This window comes from Canis lupus, chromosome 12 (genome assembly GCF_048164855.1).
Source record: "Canis lupus baileyi chromosome 12, mCanLup2.hap1, whole genome shotgun sequence".
NCBI classification, from domain to species: domain Eukaryota; kingdom Metazoa; phylum Chordata; class Mammalia; order Carnivora; family Canidae; genus Canis; species Canis lupus.
The window spans coordinates 6,136,664-6,149,550 of record NC_132849.1 but is presented as its reverse complement, the minus strand read 5'-3'; the positions used below and the strand labels follow the sequence as shown (position 1 = coordinate 6,149,550).

At 42.9% G+C, this 12,887-nt stretch overlaps 1 long non-coding RNA gene and 2 other non-coding genes across 3 annotated transcripts; 1 reads left to right on the top strand and 2 right to left on the bottom strand.

The window, feature by feature from the left end:
* The first annotated feature begins 1,597 nt into the window (after positions 1–1,597).
* On the top strand, positions 1,598–1,669 carry TRNAQ-CUG (transfer RNA glutamine (anticodon CUG)). The gene has a single exon. It is a non-coding gene; the product is annotated as a tRNA-Gln (tRNA).
* A 1,656-nt stretch (positions 1,670–3,325) lies between these two features.
* On the bottom strand, positions 3,326–12,232 carry LOC140600629 (uncharacterized). The gene is made up of 3 exons (XR_012003806.1): positions 12,095–12,232; positions 11,200–11,310; positions 3,326–3,437 (listed from the first exon to the last, which is right to left on the bottom strand). It is a non-coding gene; the product is annotated as an uncharacterized lncRNA (long non-coding RNA).
* On the bottom strand, positions 7,020–7,181 carry LOC140602027 (U1 spliceosomal RNA). The gene has a single exon (XR_012005080.1). It is a non-coding gene; the product is annotated as a U1 spliceosomal RNA (small nuclear RNA).
* Positions 12,233–12,887: the final 655 nt, after the last annotated feature.

Sequence of the window (12,887 nt, the reverse complement as noted above, 5' to 3'; positions counted from 1 at the left end):
TACGTTCCTGGGCCGTTCTGTTCATAACAGCACCCGCGCCCCCAAATCCCCACCTCTCACCTTCAGCTCTCAGACCCCACAAGGACAGTCTCTCCACCCATCGCAGTTTCCAACCTCATTTGTTCCTCTCCCCACTCCTTGTCAGAGCCTGGCTCTCTGGGTTTCCCCACCCTTCTGTGATCTCTCAACATCCTTTCAACAGATTTCTTTTCTTCTGAAATCAGCCAGAGTCTATTTCTGTTCCTTGCAGTCGCAAACCTTAACTCATCTTAAAGTTCTGGAGGAATGCTTTGTGATGGTACTTACTTCTCAACTTTTTCATTTTTTTATTCAGCTCTAAATATACAGGCCTATGTTAATTTCCACTTCATCTTCTCCTCAAACTTTGAGGAGAACACCTTCCTCTTCCTAACAAGAGTAGCCCCTTTGCCTCCTTCCTTGATTCAAGCCTTATCCATCTCTAGAAACAAAATAACTTCCAGAGCACTGGGCATCTTTCTGACTCTGTTCTTCAGCCAGTGGCTTTTTTCTTTCAATATCAATTTGTTGTTGTTGTTCTGTGTATTGGGTAAGAGAAGGAATGGCTTTGGGATAAAATAAAGAGGTAAAGGGGAATGAAATACACAGATTGTTATTTTGAGATGTAATGTGGATTTATATATATTATGTGTGTAAATATTTAGTGTGGTGGTATTTTGTGTATATAAGTAATGTACACACTGTAAGACACCTTGGGTACACATACCCTGTGGCCCAGTAATGGGTACTCTTGGGTACACTGATACATGTTTTTTTTTTAAGACGTGAAGTTTCTAGGTCATAATATATCGAGAAATTGGAAGGAAGTTGACTTGGCCAAACTCTCAGAAAACAGCCTGTGAGTGTCTAAGAGTCACAGCCCTGCCTTGTGGCCTCAATGGCATGTGGTTGATTTTGAGTCAACGCAAGTGAGTTTGGTCTGATTTGTCTGAGTGTTCAGTGTAAACCTTAAACATGGCTGATTACTTTGTATTGTGGATCTGACGAATATAGAAACATAAGAAAAACTTACAATAGCAGCAACAACAAAACCCAGAAGTGTATGAAAAAAAAAAGGAAGGTTCTCCTGCCTCCCAGTCCCACTCCACTGCTGACACATCTTTACATATTATACATAGGAGTCGGTGGTGGCTTTGGAGTGTGATGGGTGCTACGTAGCCAAGGAAGTCCCAAGTCTTGCCTTGACAAATCATCTGCCCTCTCTGGGCAATGAGAAAAGTGTGAAGGCAAGGAAGAGGAAAAAACTGTACTACTTGCAGAAATGTCACCTCTGGACAGGAAACTCTGGATAAAACTAGGACAGAATATGTGGTTTATGAGCTCTTCCCTAGCCCTAGGCCCAGAGTGGCTTTACTTTGTTTTCTGAGGTGGAAGTGACATGAGAGAATTCAATCAAAGGAGGGGGACAGAGAGAAGGCAGGACAGATGGCCACCCAGGTCAACTGTACTCTAGTCGTGTCAAGTTAGTAGGAAAAATACTTGGGGTTATGTGTGGGGGTATGGACGCTAAATCCGTACTTACACTCCTCTAGCAAGGGATTGCCTGCTGCCCTACATGGGTTCCATGGTGTAATGGTGAGCACTCTGGACTCTGAATCCAGCGATCCGAGTTCAAATCTCGGTGGGACCTTTCCCTTTAACCGGAATAAGGGTGATTTTTTTACTGTGGATGGGCCTTTTGGGTCCCAGGAGCACAATCCAGGGGACCCGCGCCCCCTTCCTCCCCCTCCCTCGTAGCCGCATCCCCCGCGCTCTGCCTCCTGGTCCTCAGGAATCGAGGACCCCGCAGCCTGCTTCTCAGAGTTGGGGTTACCGTGGGGCCTGTGGGGCCTCCGGAGAGGGGGTGTAGAGGCTGAAGCTGCGGCCTCTAAACTCTCCACCGCGAGGGGCTCCCGCCGCGTCCTATAACTGCACCCACTGTCTGAGAGGCAGCTTGTGAAGCGGGTGCTCAGTCTCTGGAGGCTGTTTTGTTCTGAGGTTGATGGTTCAGAGACCTAAGCTGGAAGTACAATGTGGGTATTTTTGAACCAAGAAATTGAAACCTTATTCCCTTTTTATGGAGCTGGTCAGATGAGCTAATAAAGTCCGGGATGCTCCCAGGCCAGATTGCAGTTGCTAAGAGAGCATGACTTCACTCTCCTAGGAGGGGCCACAGCCACTGAAAAGCGTCACTGGTGCCACTTGAATAAAATCAGTTTTCATCACATCCAGTCTTCAGGTAGTATCGCCTCCCCAATACAAGACACCCTATGGATGATTTTATGCGAAGTGCCATTTCCCAGGGTCTACAAGCTAAAATGTGCTTACTCACTGACTCCTTTCAACAGGACCATCTCCTATCAGTATCCTCATTTTCCATCTGAGAACACTGAGAAAGGAAAGGTGAAATAACCTGTCCAGTCACTCAGCCAGTGAGTGGGATTTGAAAGCAGAAATTGGAACCCAAGACAGCCTGGCTCCAGATGATAGGCTCAGAACCACCATGTTTACACTCCTCCTAATTAAAAAAAAAAAAAAAAAAAAAAAAAGGTAAAATACTTGACAAGAAATACAAGTCTGTGTATTTATTTTGAAAAAATACCTAGGGGAATCATGCAACAAGCATAAACCTATCCTAAATATCCTTATGACCCCCACCCCCTGCCTCTCAAATACCCTTCTTACCTAATGGCTGCTCCTGCAAACTCTCCAACTTAAACACACTTTGTGCCACAACCAGGTGTTTCCTCCCCTTAAAATTTTCCTCCCACCTACCCCATACCTCTTCCATATCTATTCTGTTCTTTCACTTCCAGGACGTTCATTTTTTTATATTTAAAAATATGAAAAATAGGGGTCCTGGCTGGCTTAGTCAATAGAGCAAGTGACTTGGCCTCTGTGTTGTGAATTCAACTCCTACCTTGGGCATGGAGCCTATTTAAAATAAACAAATAAATGAAAAATACATAAAGAAGATAAGCTGTCACCCCTATTCCCACCACCTGGAATTAACTACGTCTACCATCTTTACTTATTTTTCTTCAAATCTATTTTTTAAGTTATTCTAATTTTTTGCAAAAGTTATACACGTTTATTGTACAAATGGCAAAATTCAAATGATGCAGAAAATGCATATATGTAAAATTCTGAAACATCTTAAAATCAGAAATAACTTTGTATACATTAGGTAATTATTAATGGAGTTACACTTGGTATATTTATAGTGAAAATGATATATTTATAAATATGCTTTTATAAAATTGAGCTCTTATAGGTCTATTTTTATTTGAAAGTATTCAATTTAATAGGGCATGAACTTAACTGAAGAAAAGAGATACAAAACAAGTATGAAGGAATTGTTGAATGTTCAATCAAATTGTTCACCACATGAGATACTTTTCTAAAAGAACTCTCCAAGGCTAAAGACAAGAATAATAATGAATTAAAATTAAGACAGTAAAATTTGAATGATTTCTTATTTTTAAAATCAAATTTCTTAACATGCAGTTTTGTAAATAATACAATGCATTCATTTCAAGTTTGATGACTTTTGACAAGTGGGTGCACCCTGTAACCATTACCCCGTTCTAGAAAAAAGAACGTTTCCATTGCTCCAAAATGTCTTGTATCCCTTTGCAGCCTATCCTCGCACCATTCCTCATGCTAGGCAATCAACGATCTAGTTGTGTCATTATGAATTAGTTTTGTCTGTTCTAGAAATTCACATAAATGGAACCATTTATGTATGGTACTCTTAGTATGTACTCAGCATGATATTTTTGAGATTCTTATTGTTGCCACATATCAGGAATCTGTTCCATTGCACTGAAGAGTCGTATTCCTTTGTATGAATATATCACAATTATATCCATTCACTTCTTGATGGACATTTAATTATGTTTCCAGGGGCACTTGGGTGGCTCAGTGGGTTAAGTATCCAGCTCTTGATTTCGGCTCAGATCATGATACCAGGGTTGTGAGATAGAGCCCTGTGTTGGCCTCTGAGCTGGGTGTGGAGCCTGCTTAAGATTCTCTCTCTCCCTCTGCCCATCCCGCTCCATTTCTCCCTCTCTTTAAAAATAAAATGGTTATGTTTCCAGTTTGGGGACTGTTATAAACATGTTCCTTTTTTAGGCATATGTTTTATAAATTCCATTTAAAATTTAATTTTTTAATACTAACTTATTTTGTGAATGGATGTTACACTCACAAATACAAAATTCACTCAAATGTTACAAAACTCTTAAGCAGAAGTCTACACATTTTTCTTTATATTTCATAATTAAGAGGAAAAAACCTTATTTTGGATCTATGCAACAATTCTTCTTTGAGGTACTTAATATTTTCATATGACATTTGCAAAATTGGCCTAGCAACAGAAGGAACTGGCCCAAGGTCAAACAAAAGGCAAATAAATGGTGGAGCCAGGACTGAAAGGGAGGCCTCCCAGAGCCTGTGCTCCTAACCACAAACTGAACCTAATATGTCTGTAATAACAACCTTGGTGTTTGATTAGGCTTGGAAATCAATATCCAAGTGCTGTATCGGTCTTCTGTTTGTTCAGAAACATTCTGATCAGGAAGCATAACGGTGCTGACAACTGAGGCTGGGAAATCCGTTTAACACTCTAGAAACCCAAGTTTTCTCATCAGTAAGGCACACACTGAAAGTTGACTTCAGTCTTGGTTCAGACTTTTTAAAAAAGATTTATTTATTTATTTGAGAGACAGAGAAGGGGGTGGAAGGGGTCGTCAGAGGAGAGACCATCCTGAAGCTGACTCCTCACCGATGACTGGGCTCCATCCCAGAACTCTGAGATCATGACCTGAATCGAAATCATGAGTCTGACGCTCAACAGACTGGGCCACCCAGGCACCCCTTGGTTTGGACACTTTATATTTGTTTATCCTGCTGCTGGGGAGAAGTTCCCGGCTCTTCTTCATCAAACTAGATCAGTCTATAGGACGTAAGACTTTCTCTTTCAGTGTCCTGGATACTCAATAGGCATTCCCTGCTTTTTAGGTGGTTTTCTTTGGACCTGCCCTTTTGTACCATCTCTTCCCCACCTCCACTCCCAACACCTTGTGTCATAGGTGGTCTCAGTAACTTCTGGGCTGAACAGATCTTAATATTGTTCCTAAGGTGGCCAATAGGGAGGTGTGATAATCATTTGGGACATGGCCATGACTTTGTTTGGCTAAGTAATTTCTGTTTGCCAGGACATTGTGCATTGGAAGTGAACAAGGTAAGACAACACCCTGCGAAAGAGACTAGTAAACACGACTGCCCATAGCTGCCAACACTGGACCTGTTTTGTTTTTTTTTTTTCCTGGTTGGTTTTCTTATGAACCAGTTTTCATTGAACCAGTTCAATTTAAGGGCATTTTCAGATAGGGAAAATCTAAAATTACCTCTGACAATTGAAAAAAAAAAAAAAAAAAACCAACCTGTTATTTACAATTCCTACTGCCATTTAAGAAGGAATATTAAGGAAGCTTCCTAATTTGCCAAGCTACTGAAGCATGTCAGGTACAAACTGGAGGTTTAGAAAGAGCTATTATTTTTCTATATATGAAAGTATTGAGAGCCTGAGAGAAGAGGTGGGAGGAAGAGGAAACCGAAGCCAGAAATACGAAGAAGCTGCTTTGGGGTAGGAAGGATGGGTGGGTGCTGTCTTGGGAACTGGCTAGCCATGGCTGTAAGGTGTAAAAGCAAGACATTAATTAAGCAAGGCAGCTAATACTTAAAAAATGAAGGCTAAGGCAAGATTAGATATTTAAAGGACAGGAGATGGGAAGACAGCCTAGTTGCACCTCTCACAAGATAAGCAGATAAGACACTGGTCACCATTCACTCCCAACACCCTTTATTTTATGTTCCTGGAAGCATCACAGGGCATTCAACCAAGGTTCAGGTCTGACTTGTGTGGACTCTGTGTCCAAGACCCGGATGTCAGGGGCCGCTTCCTTGCATAGAATGAGAGTGTGTGACATTTCAAGTAAATCAAGACACATGGGACACCTGGGTGACTCAGCGGTTTAGCGCCTGCCTTTGGCCCAGGGCATGACCCTGGGGTCCTGGGATCAAGGTCCACATCAGACTCCCTGCGTGGAGCCTGCTTCTCTCTGCCTATGTCTCTGCCTCTTTCTCTCAGTCTCTCATTAATAAACAAAGCAAAACAAAACAAAAACAAAACAAAACAAACAAAAAAACAAAACAAACGCCCAAGACACAAATTGACCCGTTGCAGGCAGCTTTTACCTTGCACTTTGAAGTGAGAGCGCCTCCTATCCTAAGACCCAGCAAATGTTCCTTGGACTCTGTTGTGAAGAAAAGCAGCTGGGTAGAGAAGTACACCTAATTCTGAGATATGGGAACAATGCTAGATTTAACCCCACCTTCTCCACGTGGGGTTAAAGTGAACAACCTGAAACATAAACCAGCAAGCAAAATATTCCACCAAGAAGGAGCCTGAGTGCCCACCAAAAGATGGATGGATGTGGTCTATATATACAATGGAATACTACTCAGCCATTAGAAACGACAAATACCCATTTGCTTCGACGTGGATGGAACTGGAGGGTATGATGCTGAGTGAAGTAAGTCAAGGACAATCATTATATGGTTTTACTCATAAGGGGAATATAAAACTAGTGAAACTATTTCACATAAAAAATAGTGAAAGGGATTAAAGGGGAAAGGAGAGAAAATGAGTGGGAAATATCAGGGAGACAGAACATGAGAGACTCCTAACTCTGGGAAACGAACAAGGGGTGGTGGAAGGGGAGGGGAGCGGGGGGTGGGGGTGACTGGGTGACGGGCACTGAGGGGGGCCCTTGACGGGATGAGCACTGGGTGTTATGCTATATGTTGGCAAATTGAACTCCAATAAAAAATATGCATATTAAAAAAATTAGGTTCATAAAAAAAAATAGCTGCATCTACTTGAAAACAGAAAATAAAAGGTATCTTCCCGCGCTATTTCTTTGTACTGTAGAAACCAAGGGAAAGGGCCAACACATTACCAGCCCCCCACAAATTATACAGCCGAGTCTCCCCACATTTGAGGAAATCGCAGGGGTCGGCACATGCTGAGGGTAACAGACAGAACTCGCTCTGGGAAAACCACCTCCCCGACTGTATCTCCCCAACCAAGGAAGTAAAACTCGCGTTGCCCCGCGGCCCAACACACCCTCACACGACCTACACTGTGCACACGCTCGCTTTGCTCCCCGCGCCTCTCAGCCTCCTTGGCTCTCTCACACCCGCAACACACGCAGCTTTGACCAACACTCCCAGACTCCCTCCCGCAGCTCCCGATACTGTCTGTGGGCCGCAGGGGCCCCGGCGGTAGCCGCGCGAGGCCATATTTATCCAGGACCCGCCCCGTCTGTGACATCACGGGAGCGGCCCCACCCCCGCCCCTTGCCCCGCCCACTCCTCCCTCCTCCTGCGGCGTCCCGCGGACCCAGCGGCGGGCGGGGGGCGGGGGGGGGGGGAGTGACGCCCGCCTCTCGCTCCTGCGCTCCCGCCCTCCCACCCCCACCCGCTGCGGCGGAGGGCGCGGGGTCTGCACCTGCAGCCTGCGGGGAACCTGCGTGTCTGTCCGGCTGCTGACGCCCCCGTGCCTTTTTTCAAATGATGCCTTACGAAGTGTGGAGTAGAACATTTAGGATTACAAAGTAACGGGTTCCTTTCACATCCTCTCAATTATTTTTGTGATACGGGATCTCAATTAAAATTTGGAAGTCAGACCCTGTCTTTTGCCTCATATATTTTGGTTACTTTTTCACGATTTCTACTCTTGGCTCAAACTGGTGCATAAGCACTTAGGCCTAACACTTTTTGGGTCTTTATTTTTTTAGATTTTCTAATATGGCGCTAACACATTTAAGTATTAGTTTAGTTTAGTTTCTCTGTAATAAGTTTCTCTGTAATAAGAAGCCAAAAGTAGATAAACCTACTACTTAGGAATTAACGTTTTAGTATTTTGTCGTATTTGGAAATGATCTAGATATTTATTGAATTTAACTTCCTGTTTAACCTAACTTAGCAAAACTGTAAGGTTACCAAAAAGATTTGGGAAAACTATTTAAGCTGACACAACATGAATTTATTTGGCTAGTAAACTCCAGTAGAATAAAAGTTTTATATTTAATGCTGGAACTCTAAAGATGTCTCTTTTAACTAAACCATCAACCTTAAACTAGCTTTTATAATTTAGTATTTTTCCAGATCATATAAACTTGAAAAACTCTTGGGTTAGTTTTTTTTTTTTTTTCTTTTCCTTTCTTTTTTAGAGAGGAAGGGATTGAAGGCAGAGAGAGAGGGAGAGAGAGAATCCTAAGCAGGCTCCACTCACAGCATGGAGCCTGATGTGGGGCTGATCTCATGACCCTGAGATTTAGACCTGAGTGGGGAGGCGACAGATCTGAGCTGAAATCAAGAGCACCAACCAGGCACCCCAATTTCTAGGTTTTCAAACCAAGTAAATAGAGCTCTTTTATAAATTAATTTTAACAATACTGTGGCCTCTGGGTAGCTTAGTCGGTTAAGCATCTGCCTTGGGCTCAGGTCATGATCTCAGGGTTTTATGACAGAGCCACATGTCGGCTGGCTGCTCAGTGGGAAGTACTCCCTCTGCTGCTCCCCTTGCTTGTGTGCGTACTCTCTCTCTGTCAAATAAATAAAATCTTTTAAAAAACTAAATTAATTTCAACAATACCATCCAAAAGTAGAAAAATATTTGACATTTACAATATATATACAGACACACACAGATGGGTGCGAAGACTCTATAGTTACTAATATTTCTAGAGATTTTATGATTTGTATTTGTCCCTGAAATTAATTTTACGGAGACTGTGCTAGACGTTTGGGCATCAAGTCCCTTTTGGCAGTTTGTATTTTATGTGGCCTCTCCCTTTTTTTCTCTCCTTTAGTCTCAGGTGATTGTGGGCTGTGTTTACATTTCAAAGACATAAGATGCGTAACTTCAAGGGACAGAGAAAGAATCTAAGTTTCTCCAAGAAGGACTTTGTTTTTTTAAGGCAAATATTTTACAAGTCTTTTTGAGATAAAGAGGGGAAGTGTGGGGATTGGGAAGGAATATGTGAATTCTGAATTGCTTCTAAAACTAACTTTTGTTTTGCAAAAAGATACATATGGTAAGGACAGTTGCTATCAGTTTCTCAAAGATTGGGTTTTAAGTTAAATGACACCTTTGGCTGAGCCACCTATCCAACTACATTATCTGCTTTGTTTCTTTCCCTCTGGGTACAGGGTTTTAATTTTAAATATTTCTGGCAGTATTGAATAACCCTCCTTGGGTGTAAGCTGGGTCCCTAAAGAGGGTGCAAAGGATATTACCTTTCCAAAATCCAAAGTCACTCTCAAAGGCAGCCAGACAAAGAACCAATAACTTGTATGCCCCAGGCAGACAAAAAGCCTAGCCCAGTAAGCAAAACCAGATGAACAAGAAGACAATAGCTATCCCAAGGAAAGAAAGGATCACTATAATGGGTTTGGATTTGAAAAGAAAGAGACAATGTGAAATTTTATTTTTCCTCTCTCAGTTGGGCACTACAGATAGAGATTCAGAACTGATTCTGGTAAGAATTTTCACCCTTCACTGGCTTCTGCCAGTTTTTCCAGGATCCCCTCTGCAGGCTCTAGTATCTACCAATTTCCCCAGGTCTGTTTAAAGGAATAATACAGCAGTTTACCAGAAAATCACTCATTTTCATCAACTCTAGGAGGGGCCCATATGGTGCCCCCCTTTGAAGGTAGGTATGGAAGTGTCTATAAGGCCATCGAATTGGAGGACTTTTATTTACAGTTGTGTAGTGTTTTCAGAGTGGAAAAACAATTCAGACAGAGGATTAGTAAAATGAGTACCCAAAGGAGTATAGAGGAGAGCAATAATAGTATAGCAGTTACAGCAGTGTTACAGTTTTTTGTTTTAGGTATCTATCTATCTATCTACCTATCTATCTGTCTATCTATCTATCTATCTATCTATCTATCATCTATCTATCTATCTATCTAAAAGATTTTTATTTATTTATTTGACAGAGAGAGAGGAGGAGAGAGCAAGTGAGCACAAGCAGGGGGAGCGGCGGAGGGAGAGGGAGAAGCAGGCTCCCTCTGTGGAGCAGCGAGCCCCATGTGGGGCTCAATCCCAGGACCCTAGGATTATGACCTGAGCAGAAGGCAGACGCCCAACCAACTGAGCCACCCAGGTGGCCCTCATGTACCTCTTATATCCTTAATTTTCCATGAGCCCTTCGCAATGAATCTTTCAATGAACTGGAAGACTTCTGGAGGCTTTTGCTTGCCAATTAAAACAGGTATCCCATTCTGTTTAATTTGACAACCCTTGGGCAGTCCTGGTGGCTCAGAGGTTTAGCGCCGCCTTCAGCCCAGGGTGTGATCCTGGAGACCCGGGATTGAGTCCCATGTCAGGCTCCCTGCATGGAGCCTGCTTCTCCCTCTGCCTGTGTCTGTTCCTCCTCTGTTCCTGTGTCTGTCTCTCTCTCTCTGTGTCTTTCATGAATAAATAAAATCTTTAAAAAAAAATCTACAACCCTGACTTTTAAATACACTTCTCAAACTATCTTACCTATTTGGAATGTTCCACATCTTGGCCCTTGTAATCCCAAGTTGTTTTTAGTAAAATTTTGCCATTTCTACAGCTAGTCACACAGCTCCTGGTACCAGAGTTTTCAGATGTAAAGTAAGCAGGTGTGCCAGAAGGTGGCGTGCTTGACTCTTCAGAATTTCAAAATCCTATCCGCTAAGCCTTTGTTCACCCAAAACAAGACAAACCAGGGCACTTCAACACACCAGCGGTAACCTAAAGAAGTTACTGGCAAAGGGAAGGCCCTGCACACCACCCGCAATTCCCAGTGTGGGCAAAACCAGTAGATTCCAGTAAAATGGAGAGTGGACAGAAAATGAGCAAAGGACCAACCTGCAATCCTAGCAAATGGAAACTGTGGACTGGAAAGGACTCCAACCTGGAACTGCCCAGTGGACTGAACCAAGGGCTAAGGACTGCCCCTCTGGCAGAGCCTCCTGTCAGTCTAGACTACCCGGTTACTCTTGGGCTGGAAGCTACCTAGATTCTTAGTAGCTCGAACTGAAGTAAAAAAAGAGAAGCTCAAAGCAAGAGAGACTTACCCATAGTCCTCTGAAACGGCAAGACCCTGAGCTCAAAGGACACCATGCTTGTTTTTCACTGTCCCTGAAAGCCACCAAGAGTTCACTTTGAATCCCTATGCTGCACCAAATCTGTTAAAAATACCAAATTTAAGTTTGAGTTTAAATAGAACAAACGTTTTTATTTTTTTATTATTATTTTTTTAATTAATTAATTTATTTATTTATGATAGTCACAGAGAGAGAGAGAGAGAGGCAGAGACACAGGCAGAGGGAGAAGCAGGCTCCATGCACCGGGAGCCCGACGAGGGATTCGATCCCGGGTCTCCAGGATCGCGCCCTGGGCCAAAGGCAGGTGCCAAACCGCTGCGCCACCCAGGGATCCCAAACAAATGTTTTTAAAGACAGAGAGAGGGCATAAAAATAAAAGAAAGGAATTTTTGAGCAAGAAATGCATAGTTTGAAAAAAAAAAAAAGAAATGCATAGTTTGGGCAAGGCTGCCCCCTTAGGAAGAGAGAGAGGGGTCTCTCAGTGAAATTCCTAGTATTGACCAGGAAATTCCAGATTGACTGGTCTAAGGTTACATTTCTGGGAGGTTGAACTGCAATTAGGTTAGGTAGTAAGTCTTGTCTTACTGGGTTGGGGTCTCAACCTAAGTGATACCATTTGGGCCTGGTTTTCTTTTTAACATACTATTGAGGAGTGAACTGGGGAGACCCCAGGCCCTGGGGCCTCAATCCAGCCAGTCTTGAAGAGAGGGAGAGAAAGAGTGAAGAGTGACAGTGAGAACCAGAGCAAGAGGGAACAGCATGCCTTAAGGGATGGGTTTCTATCTTTTATTGACAGTTGTTAACTAAGGGGTGGAATATTTAGTACCTGGAGTAGGAAGCCAGGTTTCCCAATGTTTTTTCTTACTTTAGTCAGAGGTTTCCTGTCATGGCATCCGCCAGGCTTGGGCCTGTCTGTTTTGATCCAGCTTCTTGTGGAGCACGGTCAGGACAGGCCTCTGACCTTCCCAGTAGCCGCCCATGACTTCCTCATTGCTGACCTAACTGCCTACTCTGGCAATACCTAAACCAGACAAATGATACAGGAAGTTGAACTAGTTTGGGCTGCTAACCAGCTCCTCAAAAATCCACCCTGGATTTTTCTTATAGAAGCAAGAAAGAAACATGACCTACAAGAATTATAAAAAATTATAAACCTCCATTGAGACTGAAGGCTATTTTGAACTGTTGTGTATGGAAGGTTGATGTTCAGAGGTAGCAAAGAGACAAGATGGAGGAAAGTATTGTAAGTTCTGCTCTTGCATCTCACTCCGATGGCACTGTCTCAATCATTTCTTAACCCTTCAAAAATGAAATTATCAGTGGCACTTAATTGCCAAAGGGACAGGTGCAGTTTGATACCCTGGACCCACATAAGCTTTGTTGAGGAAAATAGATGAAATGTCGACAAACCTGATGGACCCTAGGATTTCTTTTTCCAGAGTCTCTTCCTCCAAAACTCCAGAGCCAATGATTGGAATGGCCTCCCCTCAGGGCTGCTTACCCATCCATAAGTATAAGCATAAAAACGATCCTCTGAGTAGAAAATTTCTCTGAAGGACTATAAAACAATAATGATGTAAATTATTTTATTGTAAGTGCTGCTCTACACTCGGGCATTCATCCTTGATTTTACCAAGACCACCAAAGACAGGTCCACC